Source organism: Rhinolophus sinicus, linkage group LG12 (assembly GCF_036562045.2).
Source record: "Rhinolophus sinicus isolate RSC01 linkage group LG12, ASM3656204v1, whole genome shotgun sequence".
Taxonomy (NCBI): Eukaryota; Metazoa; Chordata; class Mammalia; order Chiroptera; family Rhinolophidae; genus Rhinolophus; species Rhinolophus sinicus.
Window position 1 is genome coordinate 62,544,847 of NC_133761.1, and position 19,023 is coordinate 62,563,869.

Sequence of the window (19,023 nt, forward strand, 5' to 3'; positions counted from 1 at the left end):
TAGTTTTAAAGGCATTGTTTTTCTAGAATAGCATTAAACTCAAGTATTAAATTTGATAAAATTATTGAAACATATATAGATTATCTAATACTTCATCTTCCTATATGCATAGACACGTGAATTTTCAACTTTGAATGCTCATGACCTATACCTATAGCATGAAGTCAATAAAAGAATGGAGTTCATTATTTAATGATTTATGCCTTTAGTTAAATAATGGTGATAATCTATAATTTTAGACTTCAAATGACTCAAATTATTCTTCCTTAATTTGCACATTGTTTATGTAAAGATAATGAATTTTTACATAGCCTAATGCAGTAGAATTTTGCATGTTATTATATAAAGATGTCAAGAAATTCATCACGATATAAAATCTTGCATACATTACATAGTGTGTGCCATTTCTCCATAAAAATTATGTAGGATTTTGCCACATTCTTTTCTGTAGTCTACCAAGATTTAGAGAAATGGTTGTCTTACCTTTAAGTATCTGTTGAAATATACAGTAATATGTACAAACAGGATGAAAGTCATTCAGACTTTTAGATATACAATTTATCACTGAGCACGCTTGAGAATTATACCAAAATGCACGTTTTTCTTTTCCTTACGCATTGATAATTCTATTTCCCTCAAGAAAGTAAAGAAAATTTACAGAAAGCTGAAATGTAGTAATAAGCCCTAGCACAAAACAAAACAAAAACCATTTTACTCCAGGCATCACAGAAAACTGAGGTTATCCAAACAGGGACTACATAAGACTGGAATGAACTCTTGTTTAAATTAGCAACTCCTTTTGAATTTTAAAGACAAGTGTCCTGCTGGGTTAATAACTACTTTAAACACTTTTGAACATGGCAGTGTGAACATTATGAAAATCACTGCTGACTGGATGGATTTCCACTCATGAATCTTCTAAAGTTTCCCAATATGCTGCTAGAACCCTCAACCCCACTGCTGTTCCTAGAGCAGACTGTGAAAGGCCAGCCGTCAGGGATAATGTTTCCGGCACCTGTGGCCAAACTGTCACCCACACAGTGAAGTTATGGAGCCTGCTCTGAACTGAATTCCTGTTTTTGTCTTTAACTTCTGTGGGCTGTTTCACCTGCTTACGCTAGCACGAGATCGCCATGTTATTAATAAGTAAAGTGTTACTATTCTACCTGTCCTTTTAAACTTTTTTTTTTCCCTTCAAGAATTGAGCTGCCTTGTTTTAAATCACATTGTATAGGACTGGCTTTACAAGTGATTCTTCCTGGCCATTTAACTGCGAAAACTGTATTCCAGAGGGTCCTTCTCATTATTTGTTTCAGCTGACCAGGCAATACAGAGCCTCTGAATTACAGCTTTAAGTGTTTTCCCTGTTAATGAGGGTTCGGATTCCTCTGAGGAGTATATACTGCAGAGAGAACTAATCGCCTGCTTCATCCTGTCAATACAATCTTGTCCCACCAATAAAGAGGAAGTTAAATGCTACCAGCTAATGGTGGAACTGATTAGAAAAAATGAAGACAAAGGGAAATCCATTCCTTAATTCTGTCCAGCATATAGGGAGATCATTCTTAAAATCCCAAAGTTTAGGAGTCACCTGGGTTATCTCTATAATTTCCATATCAAATATCTCAGTGTTTCAACCCATGAGTTCATATAACCAAATATCTTGGTAAGATTCAAGTATTTAATTTTAACTCATGAGGAATGTGGTCAGAAACTAAAGAATAAAGTTCAGATACAGTATATTTAGAGTAGTATATTTAGATTATAAAATATAATTTTAAAGTAAAATATGAAAAGTGCTTCAGAAAGTTTATTGTAATTACCATTTGACTATCAAAACAGTGAAAACAAAAAAAAAAACAGCATAGTTTAAAATAAAGGTTAAAATCATCCACATACAGGAAGGGAGTAAAAATAATGGTTATACACATCTGGATTTAATATGGTTACTATAACTTGCAATACGATTTCGCTTTTTCTTTATTGTAGTCCAATAATAAAAAGGATTCAAGTTTGTGAGGAGAATAAGTCATTTCTTGTCAGTAAAAGAATTCTGTAACTTCTGCACATTTAAAGGGAATTTCAGGAAACTGTTAATTAAAAAAATAACAAAAAACAAACTAACTGAAAAATACCAATGTGCACATCCATGCAAGGACAAAGATAAACCCTTTGCCGCTGCCTTTCTGGACAATGTTTAGCTACAGTTTTTCAAAGCTTTAGAAATGCTTTGGAAAAACGTCATAAGGATCCTGGGTAAAACCTGAAAGTGCAATGCTATCTCATTCAACAAAGGGATTTATACTGCTGTGTAAAAAAAGGCTGACGAATATATTCTAAGAACAAGACATAATATGGAAACATTTTGGTAACCTAATGGACAATAAATCCATGGATTTATAACAGGACCAAAACATGCCTTGGAGTTAACCAGACTCCTGGAAGATAAAATGAACTATTTCATTAGAAGTTAATATACATAGAAATATAAACAGGAGTGTATCTTCTGAAGTCACACACAAAGTCAATATTATCTTTTAGATACTTTCAAAGAAAGTTCACTAAAATTATTTAAAAGTTTTTTTGTTTGTTTTTTTTAAGAGGTCCTGATTATTTAAGCCATAGGAAAAAAAAAATATTTAAAATAAGAATCTTCAGGTTCTTTTTATCCATGGCTGAGGAAATGAAAATGTTCAAACTTTTAAATAAAATGTGTGGTTATAAATATTGTCGGTGGACTCCTAAACGTATCTTCTAATCCTGCAGTGGAATATCTTCTTTTTACAATGGAGTAACAGCTACCTCTTGCATCAATCTAAGAAAAGCACTAAAACTTTGTTATTTTCTGACCCAAAGTTACAATTATCTTTCCTATTTCCTCAAGACGTTATCAGTGAGCCTACAAGCAGAAAAATTATTGATCAGGGATCCAGGTCAATGAATGAAAGTACTAAAAATATTTCCAGAGAAAACCTTAAAGAATACTATTTGATAGAGAAGAGAAAGCAGTAGTTATAGATATCATTTAAGTCACAGCATCGTAATTCTTGTGATTATTTAATAATTCCTATAATAATAATTCCTATAGTAATAATTCCATGGCATTCCAGCATAAGCAAAATCAGGCAGGGATTCATGTTGGTTTTATTCACTAATGCACCTGTAGCACCACAACAAAACAAAACAAAACAAAACAAAACAAAACAAAACAAAACAAAACAAAAAAAAGCTTGGCATAGACTAGACCCTCAATAATATATGACAGAATAAGAAAATTAAATTTGTAAAGTCTGGTAATGTTAATCTGATTTCCTTCATTAATTCTAATTACAAAAAATCGGAAGTTACAACCCATTGGAAAGGTTTCCATTGAAAAAAGCTAACATTTCCTGAAAAAAAAAACAACAACAACAAAAAAGATAGAAAGAATAAGAAAACACACGATGTTAACTGAATCAGCACTTTGGGAATCGTGATGGCTTTATTTGCAGAACTAACCTGTCCCTAAGTCACTCTTTAATAGTTATCCTTTAATACTCTAGATAGAAAATACATTATTTATTGACCCATGTCTACACTAAGGAATTTGGCAACCCCTTCTCTCAAAGAGAATAATATTCACAATAACAAAGTTGGATATGTTGGGGATAAAATGAGTGGCCAAGCATTATGTTTTCCTTAGTGGATGAACTCAAACAAAGCATACTTCAAATAGCAAAAACAACAACAAACCGTAAGCCTGTTATATACAATTGTTATATCTTTTCATTGTTGTATCCCCAAGGTTCACCGTAGTGCACACAATTGATCAGACTCTCTCTCTCTCTCTCTCTCTCTCTCTCTCTCTCTCTCTATATATATATATATATATATATATATATATATATATATATATATATATATATATATATTATATAGACATATATATATACTTCTTTTTTTTTTGAAGTTCCAGAAATAATAACAAAAAACAGGTGGTTTACAACAAGCAAACCAATCCAACATCAGGTATTTAGCTGCTTTCTCCAAAGCCTTCTAAATCACCATCTAATAAAGATGTCAGAACTTTCCAGTTTCTAATTTAATCATGGTTCTTTGACAATGAACCCTTGCACATTTTACCCAGTTGCCAGACATGCTCAGATGGCCCATGTTTTCACTGCCTGGTTTGATAATACAGTCCACCTTGTCTAAGCTTTTTTATAATGACAAGCACCTGATTTCAGCATTATTTAACAACATACAATTTTGAGAACATGATATTTTCAAGGATCATTCGTGTCAATATATTACTTTAACTTCTAAGGTAATTCAAACTGTCTCCAAACTCAGAAAGTTATAAAGAACTTAAGGTACTATATTTCAAAAGCAAAGTAAACCTCTATGAAAAAATAGTATATATTCTTGGAGTTTTTATATAAAAAGAAACAGCCAGATTTTGAAGAATATTATAAGAAAGAACAAATGAGACATTATTATGTCTGACATATAAAGACTATTGAATATTAATTATACCCAGCATATCATGTACATACTAGCTGCAATTTAAAAAATCATGTAGTCTAAACTTGTCAGAAATTACCTTCTGAATAATAATTATAGGAATCAGTATTATGGAACTTTTCAGAGACCCAAATTTGGTAATAGGTAAATTTTTAATGAAAAGTTAATAATTGTCTGGTTTCAAATCCTGAGGAAATAAATTTTCATCTTTAGCTTAGAATTCTGCAAGTCTAGGTATAACTAAAAGATAGTAATGCATGCCAAATTTTTATCACTTTTGTCATGAAAGACTCATAGAAAGCTAGATTAAACTTTTGTTTACCTTACTGACTCAATTGTTACTGATGAGAAAGAAATAATTTTAATAGTTAATCATAGCAGCTTATATTGGAATTGTGATTTCACTCTAAATCAGAGGAGATGTTGAAAAAGTAATAATGACATGAGTAATCTTTCATATTCATTCTGGTCTATCTCTGTGTGGTTGTAATTTGTTTTGTCTTTCAAATTGGTTAAACAAGGGATGTGTTAAAATGTCTGCATTTCATGGGCGGATGGAAGATACAAACTGGTAAGAGTTCACTCTAAGGGGAAACTTGGATGTTGGATGTTATTTTCCCCACAGTTTTGTCACTATTCAAACATAATTAGTGTTATGTTTTTAGCCAAAATATAGAGAGTTATGCATTTAAAATGTCTATGATCTGTCTTGGATCTAAAAGTTCTCAGATCGGGAGTGATGTATTGCAAAAATGTGTGTGTGTGTGTGTGTGTGCGCGCACGCTAGAGAGAAGGGGGGTTGTAAGTAAATAAGCTATGTCCCCAGCCAGATATATATATATATATATATACACACACACATATATGATTAATTTTGAAAAATATGTAGAGTGCCGCTTCAGAAATTGCTCAGAAGTCTTTTTTTTTTAATTATTATTATTTCATTTTTTGCTATTAAGTTTAAATTCACATAGAAGACTGAATTCACATGTCTTGGTTCCCATTTCAAAAATGAAAGTGTTGTTTTCCGGTGATTGTGAAAGGTTGACAGGTTGAAACTTTCAGCAAGTAGGAAAGAGTCCACCTTACAAATCTGGAAAACACAGATTTCATCTTAATTGCTTATTTAAGGGAATTTTTAAATTAAAATTCACCAGTTGTTTGTTTCTTTTACAACTCCATTCGGAGTGGAATTAGTAATAAGGACCAAAAAAAAAAAAACAAAAAGTACTTTCTAGTGGTTGTTGCTTTTCACTGATAATTGGCAAGTCCTTTCTATTCTATTTTGGAAACTGCAGTCTTTCATATCATTCCATAATATAACCTTGAAAATACGTCTCATCATACTTCTAAAATGTACTGCAACTTTGTGTTTGTGTATAAGTGACAGCTCTGAATCCATAACCAAGGATTCTATTACTGTAAATTCAAGTACAGCCATTCAAATTAAATGTTTTGAGTAAGGTAAACTTGGTCCATATATTAATATTTGGTATTATATATGAAAATGTTAAACAAAAAAAGCATGGGTTAGTTATCTAAAAAGAACATTATTTACTGCATGATGTAGTCAACCTTTCATGATTTTCTTCTAAAATTTTAGATTGTGTTTATCATTATTTAAGAGGTGATCACATCTATAAAAGACTGTTCCACCGTCTCTCTGTATATATACATTTGCAGGGCTGATTTATCAAATCATCAGAAATGTTTGCACACTAAAGACATAAACGCCACTTAAATATATTCTCCCGGGAATTGCGTGATCAAGTGAACTTTTGTTCTATATTTCCTTTAATTACAACTGAAGGAGCTTTTGCACACAATATTAAATTGCATATCTAAAAGCACTTACAAAAACTTGTACCTTAAACGTACAGGCATATCAAAGATACGACAAATGATAAGGAACACATTATACACAACCTGCAAACATATGTGATTTTGTAACATGATACTGGAGGAAACCAATGCTTCCGTTTTCAAATTTATTCTACAATTTGATTTAATCACTTTTTTCCAACCTGGCTTATATTTGTGGTCATCATATGACATATTTTAAAGAAAATATTTTTGGTTGTGTTTAAAGAAGTAGCAGTGTGTTTATATGCTAGCCAGTATGTGACATTGAAAATCTAAAACGCATGCTTACTCAACTTCTGTTTTCCCTAGGCTAGATTGTTTTATAAGAATGCAATAGTCTACAGATAGCTTTTAAGATTAACAAAAGGTAGGACTCCAGAAAAGTTAATAAAAAACAGCTCGATCCTGATGAGTTTGGCCGATATTCACAGAAATCAGGAATAATAAGTCTATCTATAAGTATTCTTTCACAATAAATCTATAATGGAATTCAAATGAAACACACCATTATGAGAGAATAATTCTCATACAGCAGAGAGCTATAATACATTTGAAGGTAATGTTAACATATTTATTAATTTAATCAATAAATGTGTATTTTATAGATTTAATTTTCTGGAACTATAACATGGTAGTGTCTTTATTAGCTACTGAAAAAAAATGTGTTATGCTTTGGGTACTTTACAAGGCATCCACTTCTCAGTAAACTAGGGTTTAGGCATTAAAAGAAATGCTTCTAAAAATTAATTGTAAGTGAAAATAGGTCACTTTGAGGATAAAAACCATTTAACTCTAAATTTAACAAAAATAAACATTCTGAGAAAATTACAAATTATGTTTGAGAAATAGCAGTGAATATGGAAAAAAAATTTATAAGATTTCTTAATTTATTAGATTGCAAGTAATTTCTCCATGTCAGAATTTTTCTGGCTGAGAAATAAACATTTAAAAAATCAACACAACTTTTGTTTTATGATAAAATACCTACTAATCCACTCAGGTTATTAAAAATATATTAGTTATGTGTTTTAATTTCGAGGGAAAAGAAATTGGCGAGAAAACCATAACTGGGTTTATTTCAATAATTAGAGCATCAACTAGTTATTCACGATTTGTTACTTTGAATACAAAATTGAGAAATATCTCAGAACTGTTTCCATGAATAGTTTATTGCAAACATTAGGTATAAAATTATGGAGTCATACCTCTTAAAATTATTATATTTGGAACTGGATAAGTCCGCAAACGAGCAATTGGATATAACTATTCTTAATTATCAAATATGCCTTGAAATGATAGTAATAAAAGCCTTAAAATGTTATTGATGATGGTATCTGATAACAAGTGTAAAATGGTTGGAGTGGATATATGATATCACTAAGAAAAAAAAAAAAATAGCTGGCCTAGAACTTCCAGGTATATATTCAGTAGAAAGGCCATTAGTGTTCATGATTAAATTTCATCTTCCAAGCATTTTTTCTAGATTCTAGAATAGAATAAACGTTATTAAACTAGAGCCTTCTTTCAAGAATCAAGACCATGCATTAACAATCAACATTCAAGCATAATTACCTTTTTTTTAGTTTTTTGGTTTTGTTCTCCCTTTAGAATGTATGAATCATAAAACATTAAAATCATAAAACCGTATAGCAATGCATGGAAAAGGGATGATAATTACATTCCTAAATGTCTAAAAGAAATCATTCTAAAAGTAGTTGCTAAATTAAAACACCAATGATGCCACGTCACCTAATTAACTCTGGTAAACTGAATATAGTTCATAAAATATGTTAGAAATGAATAGTCTCATATTTTTTTAGCTTCTCCATTTTGAAAGTTGTCACATGAGAATATTTTGGCATTGGTTTCAATTAAAATGACTGAGATCATCAGGTTAATAACATAAATCTGCTAAAAAAAATCAAACTTTCCTTTTACTACATGACACTAAGAAGTCCAGGCAGAGCAATTATTTTTGTAAAAGTGACAATTCTCCCAGAACTACATTAAAGCCAAGGTAAACATAACGTAAATAGGAGCTCAGATGCCTTAAGGAGTATATATATATATATATATATATATATATATATATATATATATATATATATATATATATACATATACATGTATATATATATATATATATATATACACAATATCAAACAAAAGAAATATTATTTAAACTCATTAGACATGATGACACTATAGACTAAGAATATTTGGCACTAATAGTTAATAATAAAAAGTTGAGTCAAGTTGACGTCTAGCTTAGAAAGAGAACTTTATCCAAAAAGACAAAAGAAAAAAAAATCAAGTGTATTAATAAATAGTTCTTTTTCAGAATATACTTTTGTTATTATGGTGTTTGTCTTTTTACAGCATCCTCATCTCACGTCATTTTATCTACGAGGACACTCACTATAAAGTAGATATTGTTTTCCCCATGTGGGAGATGAGGAAAATAAATGAAAAGTGATCAAGAAACCTCCTAGGATCGCATTAATGAGGTAAAGCTAGAACTGAATTGGGGAAGGGGTCCCAGATCTATCTCACTGTACTTTTCACAATAACCCACTACCAGAAGGTAAAGAGAGAAATTTTAACAATCTTAGAAGACTACCTCAGCGACCATAAGTCATAATCATATCCAAATACCTCTGTGATATTTTTAAAGAAAAGATAAATTTGAGCTAAACTTGCACAGATCAGTGTTACATTCCTGTTTGTATCTGAACTTTTATAACTAATATCCAATTTTCTAAACTGCCAAATTTTTTTATGCTTATTCTAGTCAGTAACTGATCATTTCAGAGGTAATATGAAAAAAAAAAAGAAAATAACAGCAAATATAGGAAACTGAAGCCTCAGTTGATAACAAAGCATCAAAGTTTTGAAGTCCCACCTTTGAGTTATTTTCACTTGTTGAAAGGAACACACAAAGGCACTCTTCTGGATATAAATTCCATTTTATATCAAGAACACACAAATCTAGGGCTAAGGCTAATTGTAGGTATGCATGTGTGAAAATAATACACACGCGTGTGCATGTGTGCAAACACATTGACACTTTTAGAATCCTAATTGTTTCTTCCAACTTAAGTTTGAGTTACTCAACTGCAATATGCCAATCTTTTTTGCATAAAGAAAATCAAGATATACACTATTTCCTAAAAATGTACAATGCCATGTCAATATTGAGTTTACTGAAAAAAAATATCTCATGAGAGGCTGGAATCACATGTTATCTGATTAAGTGATAAGTGAAATCAGTCATATGGTATCATGTCTGTTTCATTTGGAAAACATTATTAAAGCAATGTACATTTAAAATAAATACCTTGTCTACCTACCCCAAAATGGATACACACACACACACACACACACACACACACACACACGCACACACACTGAGCACATTCTCTACAATATTCACTACAATAAAACTCGACTGTAAAATGCAAAAGAATTGAGGAATCAGATTTCATTGATTAATTACTTTCTGCAGTGGAGTAAAAATTACCTCTTGCATCAATCTATGAAAAGCACTAAAACTTTGCAGTTTTATGACCCACAGTTGCTATTATCGTTCATATTTCCTCAAGATGTTATCAGTGAGCCTCACAAGCAGAAAAAATTATTCATCAGGGAACATGTCAATAAATATAAGTACCAAAAATATTTCCAGAGAAAATCTTAAAAGCATACAATTTGTTAAGAGAAGAGAAAGTGCTAGAAATAAAATGAATACTTTTAGGACTGTAGTTATTAACATTTTTTTGCTTCACTGTGTGGGGACCCCAGACTCCTTCAACACAGAAGCACACATAATAAAACACTATCAATAATAATAAAACTTATTAAGAATCAATGTTTATTTTGTTATTTTAATTGGGTTTTTTTGGTAGTTGTTAAATCTGATAGTGGAAGCAGCCTACTGGCTGCGAACTGCACACCTACAAAACTTGGAATTTAAAAAAACCTTTATTTCTGGGAGAATTACCATTATTTCCTAAATTTGTTCCGATTTTATTTTCCAGTTTCCAACTGGTTCCTAAGCCCAAAGATGTCAATCCTGGGGTCATCCACAAAATTGCCTCAGGGCAAACTCTTCTCCTCTTTGACAACCCAGCCAACCCCCCACTCCAAGGATTTTTCTTTCTAATTGAAAAAAATAACCTAAACTAGCCATTCCTATGAAGCAGTCAGAATTGCATTGCTAGCTCACCATGCGTTACTACTTCACCCAGTGTCCTTCATATATTAAGGTCTGTGACCTTAACAACAAGCATTGTTTTAAGGCATTATTGCAAATACTATCTTACATATTTCATTGGGGTTATGCATCCCTCCACCTAACTCCCTACCCTCCCATATCTTCCCCTCACCCTGGCCCAGCTTATGATTTTTGTAACACTGGTAAACATTTAAATGAATGCAAGTTGAACATTTCGGTGAATGCCTGTTAAACATGGACATGGAGTTAAAACAGTTCCCGAATGTGAATATTAAGAAGTTATGCATCATAGCAGAACCATCTGAAAATGCCCATATTCCATTGCTCGAAACTGGGGGAAATTATCACCGGATGTGTCAAACACAGGTTATACGACTGTCAATAAAATGTAGACATTCAATCCTTACCTGCTTAACTGCATGATGACAAACAAATCTACATAGCACGCCAAGGATCAAATCCCCAATGTCTGAATCATCTGCCTTGGAGGCTGCTTGACAGTTTTATACCCTGGTGCTTTCTTCTTTGCTTACATACGCTTGACTGGCTAGAATATTTGTGAGCAAAAGTAGGGTTATTAGCAACCTGAGTCACCTCTGCCTCTTTTCAAGCCTCCGGTTGGCTCACACAGCTGGAAACAGGCATCTCATCTACGGAGGGAGAGCCTCCCCTGCCTTTCCCAGCCGGGTTCCCACCAGAAGGAGGTCCCTGCGCTAAAGGGCTGATCGCATTCAAGACCTGGTGCAAAGTAAAAGGCTCTCTGCTTCAACTCTTGGAGACTAGAACAGCCAGCAGAGCCTTAGCCTCTGAGCCACTGCTTGGCTGCAGAACCAGCAGTAAGCAGCAGCCAGCAAGCACCAGCCCCTCGGGTGGACGCCAGGGGAGAGCGCTCTGTCTCGGGTCCTCCGACCTCCCCCCGCCCCCACCTCCAGAAAAAGGGAGGGAGGGGCACTAACATGAGAAGCCCGATGGAAAGTGGGTGGCAGAGAAGTTCAACGGCTCACAGCCCTTCCTCGTTGGTTTGAACTTCAACCTTATACTCCAAGCCCCAGCTCCAAGTTGATACCTAACTCTTTGCCAGACCCCACCGCCCTCCAAATTCCTGGGACTTGGAGAAGGAAGGGAGGGAGGGAGGGAGGGTCAGCGATACTTTCATCCAGATCCGGAGAAGTCAGTTAGCAATCCTAAACCCGAGTAAGCAGTCGGATGAAAACGGCGGCGATAAGGCTTTTATAAAGCAGACATGCTGAAGGGGCCTCCCCGATGAGTCTTAGTTATAGCTCATTACAAATAATTAATTAATTAATACAAACGGAGAAGGGCCTTTGACAGGAGATTCCCCAGCGCCCAAGTGTGTCCTCTGGCTCCGGGGAAAGGTTTAGCGCAAGTTCCGACTGAGGAAGACTGGAAATGGGGGCACAGAGCAAGGCTGGAACCCCGTGGCGCGCCCCGCGCCCCTGGGCTGCAAATAACCACAGCGGTTCGCCGCAGGGGCTGAGCGCGGAGCCTGCGCCTGCGGGTCGGCGTGCAGGGCTCGGTCCCTACCCACGCGGGTCACTCCCACACCCAGCACCAAGCCTAGGGCCAGCCAGTCACCCGGGCACCTGGTCTTTCACGCTCCCTGCGCCCAGGTGGCTCAGGCGTTGCCGGGAGCTGCGGAGAATCTCCAGGCAGAATCAGTCGCCTGTTGATAGCCCTCTGGTTAAAGCGTCCTTCGCTGCGGGAGCCTCTCAGCGCCCCCTCCCCAAGCTTGAGAGTCAGGTTAGAATACAGCAAAACGCCACTTACCTAAATACCGTATGCCTGTTCCTTACTGGAGAAGACGAGCTGAAAAAGGAAAGATCTGACTGCACTGAAAGTTGTTCCCCCCACCCCTCCCTCCACCCCTGCGCAGCAGCAGCGAGTCCTTCAGAGAGGATGTCTGAATTTGGTGAATTACGCTAAGCCCTGGTTTCTCCAACTGAAGTCACGGAAGCTGAAGACACTTGTCAGGCAGGAAGACCAGACTGGGAAGGAAACCAGGTAGAAACTAGTGGTGGGTGAGAGATACCAAGCAGTGGAACCACACTCTCAGTCCGGTTGGCTTGGGGAGCCCAGAGGGGAAAGCCTCAGATCCCGAGACGAGGGGGATGGGACGATGCTGCAGCTGGAGTACTTTTATGTCTGGAAGCTCAAAAGGGCTTTTGAATTTTAAAAGCATGACTTGGATTGTCGCGTCAGCCATCAATGACCACGGGAATAGTTCTTTCCCAGAAAAAAAAAAAAAATATATATATATATATATATTTTAAAGGAGGAAAATAAAGACGGAAAGAAAAAAAGCTTGAACAATAGGTTCTCGCCTCCATCCATACCAATAAAGAGAAATGTTGCAGAAACCAGAAACTTGTTCTTCTTTTTTGGGGGGAAGGGGGGAGGTGAATTCACAGAGGAAAAAAAAACAAAACCTCAGTAGGCATTAGAGATTACCAACACACTCAGATCTGGCATTTAATGAATGCTGGGTCCTTATCAATATGTGAAGTAAAAGCTAAGCTTTAAATCTTCTCAACACACCTATACTTACAGGTGAAGTGATAATTACAGCTGTCAGTTAAGCTCACAAAAAAATGTTCATAAAAGCAAAACACACTGACATATTAGAAATTGAGTCTAGGGGTTGAACAAGTGTGGGGTCAGGCAATTCCACTGTGCATATAAAGTCTGTCCCTAAATTTCAATTCATTAGAACCAAGATAAACACTGCCTTCTTCTGATAGCTCTGTTCTTCTGAAATGAAGATTCTCTGTCCAATTAACTGTCCACCAACTAAATTCGCAAGCTTGGAAATGCACTCCCAAATATGATGACTGAATTGAAATATAAAGCCCCCAAATAATGTGCTCCTGTGTGATTTGGGATGCTGTAAGAAAAAGAAAAAAAAAAGGTGCACTGAAAACTCACACTCCTTAACATACCGTGGTTTTTATAATGCTGAGTGACCTGCTAAACCCATAAAAACACATTTTACACAAGGCCTCCCCCAGTTATGTAACTGCTGGCAATGAACAAACACTGACCTGAACAACCTTCTGGTGGTCAGAGACTAGTAAACTTTCCCAGACCCTGCAATTAGCAGAAGGTCTGTTTTAAGCTCACTCCTAAACATAAAATTTGACCTTTCTTATGGTACCGGAATGTGTGCCAAGAAGCATTAATGGGGGGAGGGGAAGGATAGTTACTGTTCCCTATAACCTGTAACATAAATGAGGACAGAAATAAAGAATGCAAATGATGATTGGGTAATTCATTACCTGGGCTATGTCTGAGTAGCACAACTGCAACTCAGATACTAATTAAAGATGGTCACATAGATCTTTGAGTTCTGAAAGTCACAAAAATGTAAAAAAAAAAAAAAATAGACTTTCTTTTAGCAAACGTAGCTTATTAAACATAACAGCAGCAATAAGTTTCTAATAACACATAAAAAGCATAACTTACCAGAGGAAATTTCAGGAAGCAAGATGACAGTGAGAAAAATACATCCAGAATTCAAACAGATATTCCATGATATCCCAAGTCAAGGCAAAGTGATGAGCTGCTGTGTGGTCGAACTTGGAAATAATCAGCGGCTCCTGGCGGCATGTAACCAAGTAAAAACCAGTTACACGGAAAGCCAAGAACCCCCAAGGAAGAGAAGCCAAATGTGGAAGAGGCGTCCTTTATTGGGGGGGGGGTGATGGTTGGGGGAGGGTTCTAAGTGGTGATCCTTAGGCAAAGTGAAAATTTAGGGACTGTACACCCCCAAACGGTGGGGAAAAAGAAGCCGTGTAACCCCAGAGAACTGGAGGTAGCATACAGATAAATCTGCAAAGAGAAGTGAAAGGATGTGTTGACGAGGGAGATGAAGAGAGAACTAGTGAGCAAGACGGGAGTCATCCTGACAGATATAGCAGCAAGAATGATTGAGGCTGCTGGGAAGGACCCAATGAGAATTCAAGAGGGCATTGCCTTGGAAAGGCTGCTCTGATCTTCCTACTCTCAGTTCTTTAAGAGTTACCTGCGTCGGGAATATCTCGATTAGGATTAATAGTATTACACCAGTGCATTTCACTAGGATTTCCCTTGAACCCTCTCACTCCCAGCAACTAAAGGAGGCGTGAAGGAAGCCTAGCACAGCCAACCCCCCTTCGCCCCCCACCGAAACCATTGAGGTCACATTAGGATGACCAAATCACCAGCGATTTGCATGGGGGGGGGGGGACCGACGGGCTGGACAGTTGCTAAGGCCGAGTTGTCAGGCGCTTTCAGGGTCGCTGCGCCAGAGGCTTAGGCAGGGCTACCCCGCACGGTGGTTAGAAGCGCAGCGGCCGCCGCGGGAGCTCTCCCGGGTCCTGATTTCCTGGCGAATCCTGCTGCCCGAGCCTCAAGGCAATTGACTTCCATCCGAAACCTCAGCTCCAAACGCCTGGCTTTCGAAGCTAGAGCTTCGGAGGTTCTGGGGACCGTCCCTGGGGGAGTAGGTGGCAAGCTGGAGGTTCCTGCGTCCCCTATGGTTCCTGCACAGTTACCGAGGGAGAATGTGCTAGAAACGGCTTTGCTGCAGAATGCATTCTTTTGCTATTTCCGTATCCCGATACGGCACAAACGATTGTCTGATCGATCGGGTAAGATTATTCCTTCCCCTCTTTCCTCTACACAACCCCATCTCTTCTGCAAACCCAAATCCCAAACCCAAAATCCCATCCCGCTCCAAGCCCAAATCGTTCCCTCCCTTCCTCCCTCCCTCTCTCTTTAAAACCTACGTCCCGTAGGAAATTGCTCGTGTGACTGAGGGGTTGGTGATTCTCTTTGCGGATGATTTATATTTTGGCTGCGAAGTGAATCCCCCTCGCCACCCCCGGGGCCCTCCGTACGAAGACCCCTCCCTCCCATGGGCTCACTCCCCCGAGCTAGGATCTGGATAAAGAGCGCTGTGGGAGTCTTTCACCCTCCCTTCTATCTTCCTCGGGACCCTGAAGCTTAAGCAATATCCGCCTCTCTCTCTCTTTTTTAGAAATAGGAGGGAAAGGTGGAGTGGAAATTGATTTCTTGCACTGACTGAGGCGGCGAATGAGAGAGGGAATAAACATTTGCCCTGGATAAAAATGTTCTTGGTAAGTAATCTTATTTTCTGCGGTTGAAAAGGAAAGGCACTGCTTCTCACTGCCTCTTCCCCCACTCCATTCATGCATTTGCTCTCTGTATGTAAATCACGAGCTGGGTCAGTGAAAATGTTTCTTTTCCTCCTTCCTAGGAGAACAGGAGATTGTGAGGGTGAATTTGACGTAGAGGAGTTTAATGAGGCAACGTGAAGGCTTCACATCCTCCATTTCCGACATTCAAAACCCAACAAGTAAAGCTGATTTCTGCTGGCTTGCTAAAGAGGTATTTAATTTCTTATGAATTTCCTTTCCTTTCTGAAAATAAAGAAAATAGTTTCCAGCAGTAACCCCATGCTGATGCTTTCGGTATACCTTAGCCATGTTCTAAAACATACTATTTTTTTCAGTTGCAGGAATGAGAATGCATTTTTTGTTGTTGTTTGCTAGTAAAGTTCATGCTACAGTAACCCCTCCCCCCCACACTAACATATGCATCTTGGTTCCAATTCTTGGATAAGTTAGTAGCCGCCAAAAGAGTGACGTTCACGTTGTAATGAGACCTATACATTCGTGATGCCCTCTGGTTTCCACGAGTCTGTAGCACCCCAGCCAGTACATGCTCCTCGTGTGAAGACTAGGTAGGTGTGGAAGTGGGAAGCAGCCAAACAGTTCTCAGTAATGCTTGCATCATGTGTCACCAAGTGCAGAATAACAAATCCTGCCAACTGTGTGCATTAGGTTTTCAAGTGTAAACGGACAATTCTGAATGTGAACACTGAAGGAGATTTGCTCTAAGAGAAATCGCTGCAGTTTTTGAGTTACAGAATGTATTTTACTGGTGAAATATTCATATTAATATTTTCCTCCACTGTTCTTAATCCTTCCACTGTGAACCTTTTATTTTTATGCCCAAATTTTAATAATAATAATAATAAAAGCTAATTGGCTCACACTTTATTCCTGATACAAAGAGGGTGGGCTAAATCTCACTGGAAATATCTGATACAAAAAATTCCATTGATAAGAATAGACTTCGTGTTAGATAATCAAGTTTCTAGAAATCACTAGTATAAAATCCCAGAAGAGAGACAGCGAAATGGCCTATTACAAATCAGGCAAACTGCGCAAGTGCAAGTATCTATAGTCTTAGGTATTTCTATCAAAATTGGGGGGCAGGGGGGATTCAGTAAGTAGATATTTGTGTAATTTTTTTTTTCTTTCTTTCTCTCCTTAGGCTGTATTCTAGCCCTAATGATGTCCTAGAGCAGAAGTTTTTCTTCACTCATCGCATTTTACCAAAAGGATGATTTCTGTGCATGTCTCTGTGTTTTACAGAGACTGACAAATGATGCTGGGGGGTCTGGGTGCCACATGAGGAAGATGAATATCCTGAATTATATCCATTACAAATACCACCTAACAGCTGTGACATATAGAGAAGCATACTTTTCATATAAGATATCAATGTGCCTCCTAAACCTACTGGTCTCATTTGCTATTCAAAGAAATACAACTGTTTGTTGAGGACTCAGCTTGACTGAAATCACATTTTTTTTTTTTTTAATGTCAAATAAATGTAAGGTTGCTGTTCTTTAAAATATATGGAGAAAAAAATACGGGAGAAAAAAATAATAATTTTGTGACCCTTCGTTCCTTATCTTTAACACAGTTCCTAGCACTTAAAGTTTACTAAACAATTAAAGTATTTGAGCATAATACTAAATCATGTGATTACACTTGAGGAACCTCAAAAGAGAGCCACAGGCTTTCTACCTCCTTGCTGGCCTTTACCTTAAATACAACTCTGGTTTGTACTTAGAACTTTCTCAGAAGTTATACATTTTAAGTGTATGTTGAGTACATCCTTTCCTGGATTATCTCAATGCACATTTGCAGTGGGTATTTGAGCGCACATTTTGCAGTATTTGTAATGTTAGTGTTTGTTCTCCTAGCTCCTTCTTCTTTTAAGTGTAAGGAAACCATTCACTATATTTCTAACCTACTAGTCCACTAAAATTTCCAATCTAGGAAATGTTCAAGAATTATTGTATTAGAGAAATTGTGAAGCAATTGGCCCAAGAAGTAAAATTCCACATGCTTCTGATTTTTTTCACCATAAATCAATCTTATAGCAAAAATGGGTTATAAGTAAGTGAATTCAAACTCTTCCTTGCATACAAGAGCCATACATGACACACACATTTATGTATACACAATTGCCCTCATTTGAATATTTAGTCTCCTTGCTATGTGTGTATTTTGGTTTTAGAGCTTTCCCTCTGAAAGAGTCTCAAGTTTCGTAAATACCTAAGTGTTCAAGCATCTTCAATCCTTACTCCATATTATAAATATGCTGCTAAATAAACTGAGCCAATATAGTCAAATCTCAAAACAGGTATGTGGGAGCTTGAAGGGACTTTAAAGATCATTTAGGCTAACCCATTCTGATGAAGAAATTGAGAATCAGAGAAGTTACTTGAGTAGGGAAATCATACACTAACCAGAAACCCAATGAACTTTAAATATAGTTTTCCTAATTTCTTACTTAGTATTCATTCTAAATCAATTACATGCTATTACCAGCTTCTAAAACAGGTATTGAGATTGGGACAGGGAATAAATGAAAGCAAGAGCAATCGGGACAAACATAGATAAATTACAGCCTCTTGGGGTTCATTTGGTTGATGACTAATACTTTTCATTGTACAAAGTTCATTTCTCTGCCGTGTTTTATCCTCCACTCCGCCCTCCACCCCGACCCTCAATGATTAAGGAACATTTCGTGACATAATTTTACTTTCTCAGGAAAGAGTCTCTGTTCTTTTTCCATGTGCATTGGGTTGTTTCCCGGACTATTTCCCCCCACACAAAACAGTCTTAAACTAGATAATTCCAACCACCTGCAGTACCATAATCTATCATGTCACCTCTATGTTCTACTTTTTAAATCACTACCAATATAAACAATGGGATGATAGCAAGAGGAAAGCCTTCACCTCAGAATAAGATGATGAACTGACCCTGACTTACATCTGAAACACATGGGCACTGTGAAACTAACGTGGATAATAAGACAATGCATTGTGATGGAAATATTATGAAAAAAAAATCCATGTTCCTTTTAAAAAGGGATTTTTTAAGTAGAAGAAAAGCTATAAGACTTCAACCATTTAGGACAGTTCAATTTTCTGGAGTGGTGGAAGCCGTATCAGTCTTCATTCTCTCATATACATCGATATTTGAGCATTACGTGTAAGCTTTTTTATTGGCAAACCAAAAAGACAAATATCAACACTATAA

At 36.7% G+C, this 19,023-nt stretch overlaps 1 protein-coding gene and 1 long non-coding RNA gene across 9 annotated transcripts in view; one reads left to right on the top strand and one right to left on the bottom strand.

Annotated features, from left to right (window-relative positions):
- BRINP3 (BMP/retinoic acid inducible neural specific 3) overlaps window positions 1-15,047 on the bottom strand; it is a 260,256-nt gene extending 245,209 nt beyond the window's left edge. Inside the window, exons 1-2 of one of the 8 annotated variants that reach the window (XM_074317037.1) lie at window positions 14,923-15,047; window positions 14,081-14,214 (exon numbers count right to left, since the gene is read on the bottom strand). The gene's annotated coding sequence lies outside the window, so the exon portion shown is untranslated. Of the gene's footprint in view, window positions 1-11,007; window positions 11,429-12,388; window positions 12,750-14,080; window positions 14,607-14,639; window positions 14,761-14,817 lie in introns of those variants that run through there. The other 7 variants (XM_074317036.1, XM_074317038.1, XM_019744446.2 and 4 more) reach the window with 7 other exon arrangements.
- Window positions 15,048-15,106: 59 nt separating this feature from the next.
- LOC109451651 (uncharacterized) lies at window positions 15,107-17,250 on the top strand. Its single transcript, XR_002138009.2, has 4 exons — window positions 15,107-15,246; window positions 15,636-15,735; window positions 15,876-16,006; window positions 16,958-17,250. It is a non-coding gene; the product is annotated as an uncharacterized LOC109451651 (long non-coding RNA).
- The last annotated feature ends 1,773 nt before the right edge of the window (window positions 17,251-19,023 follow it).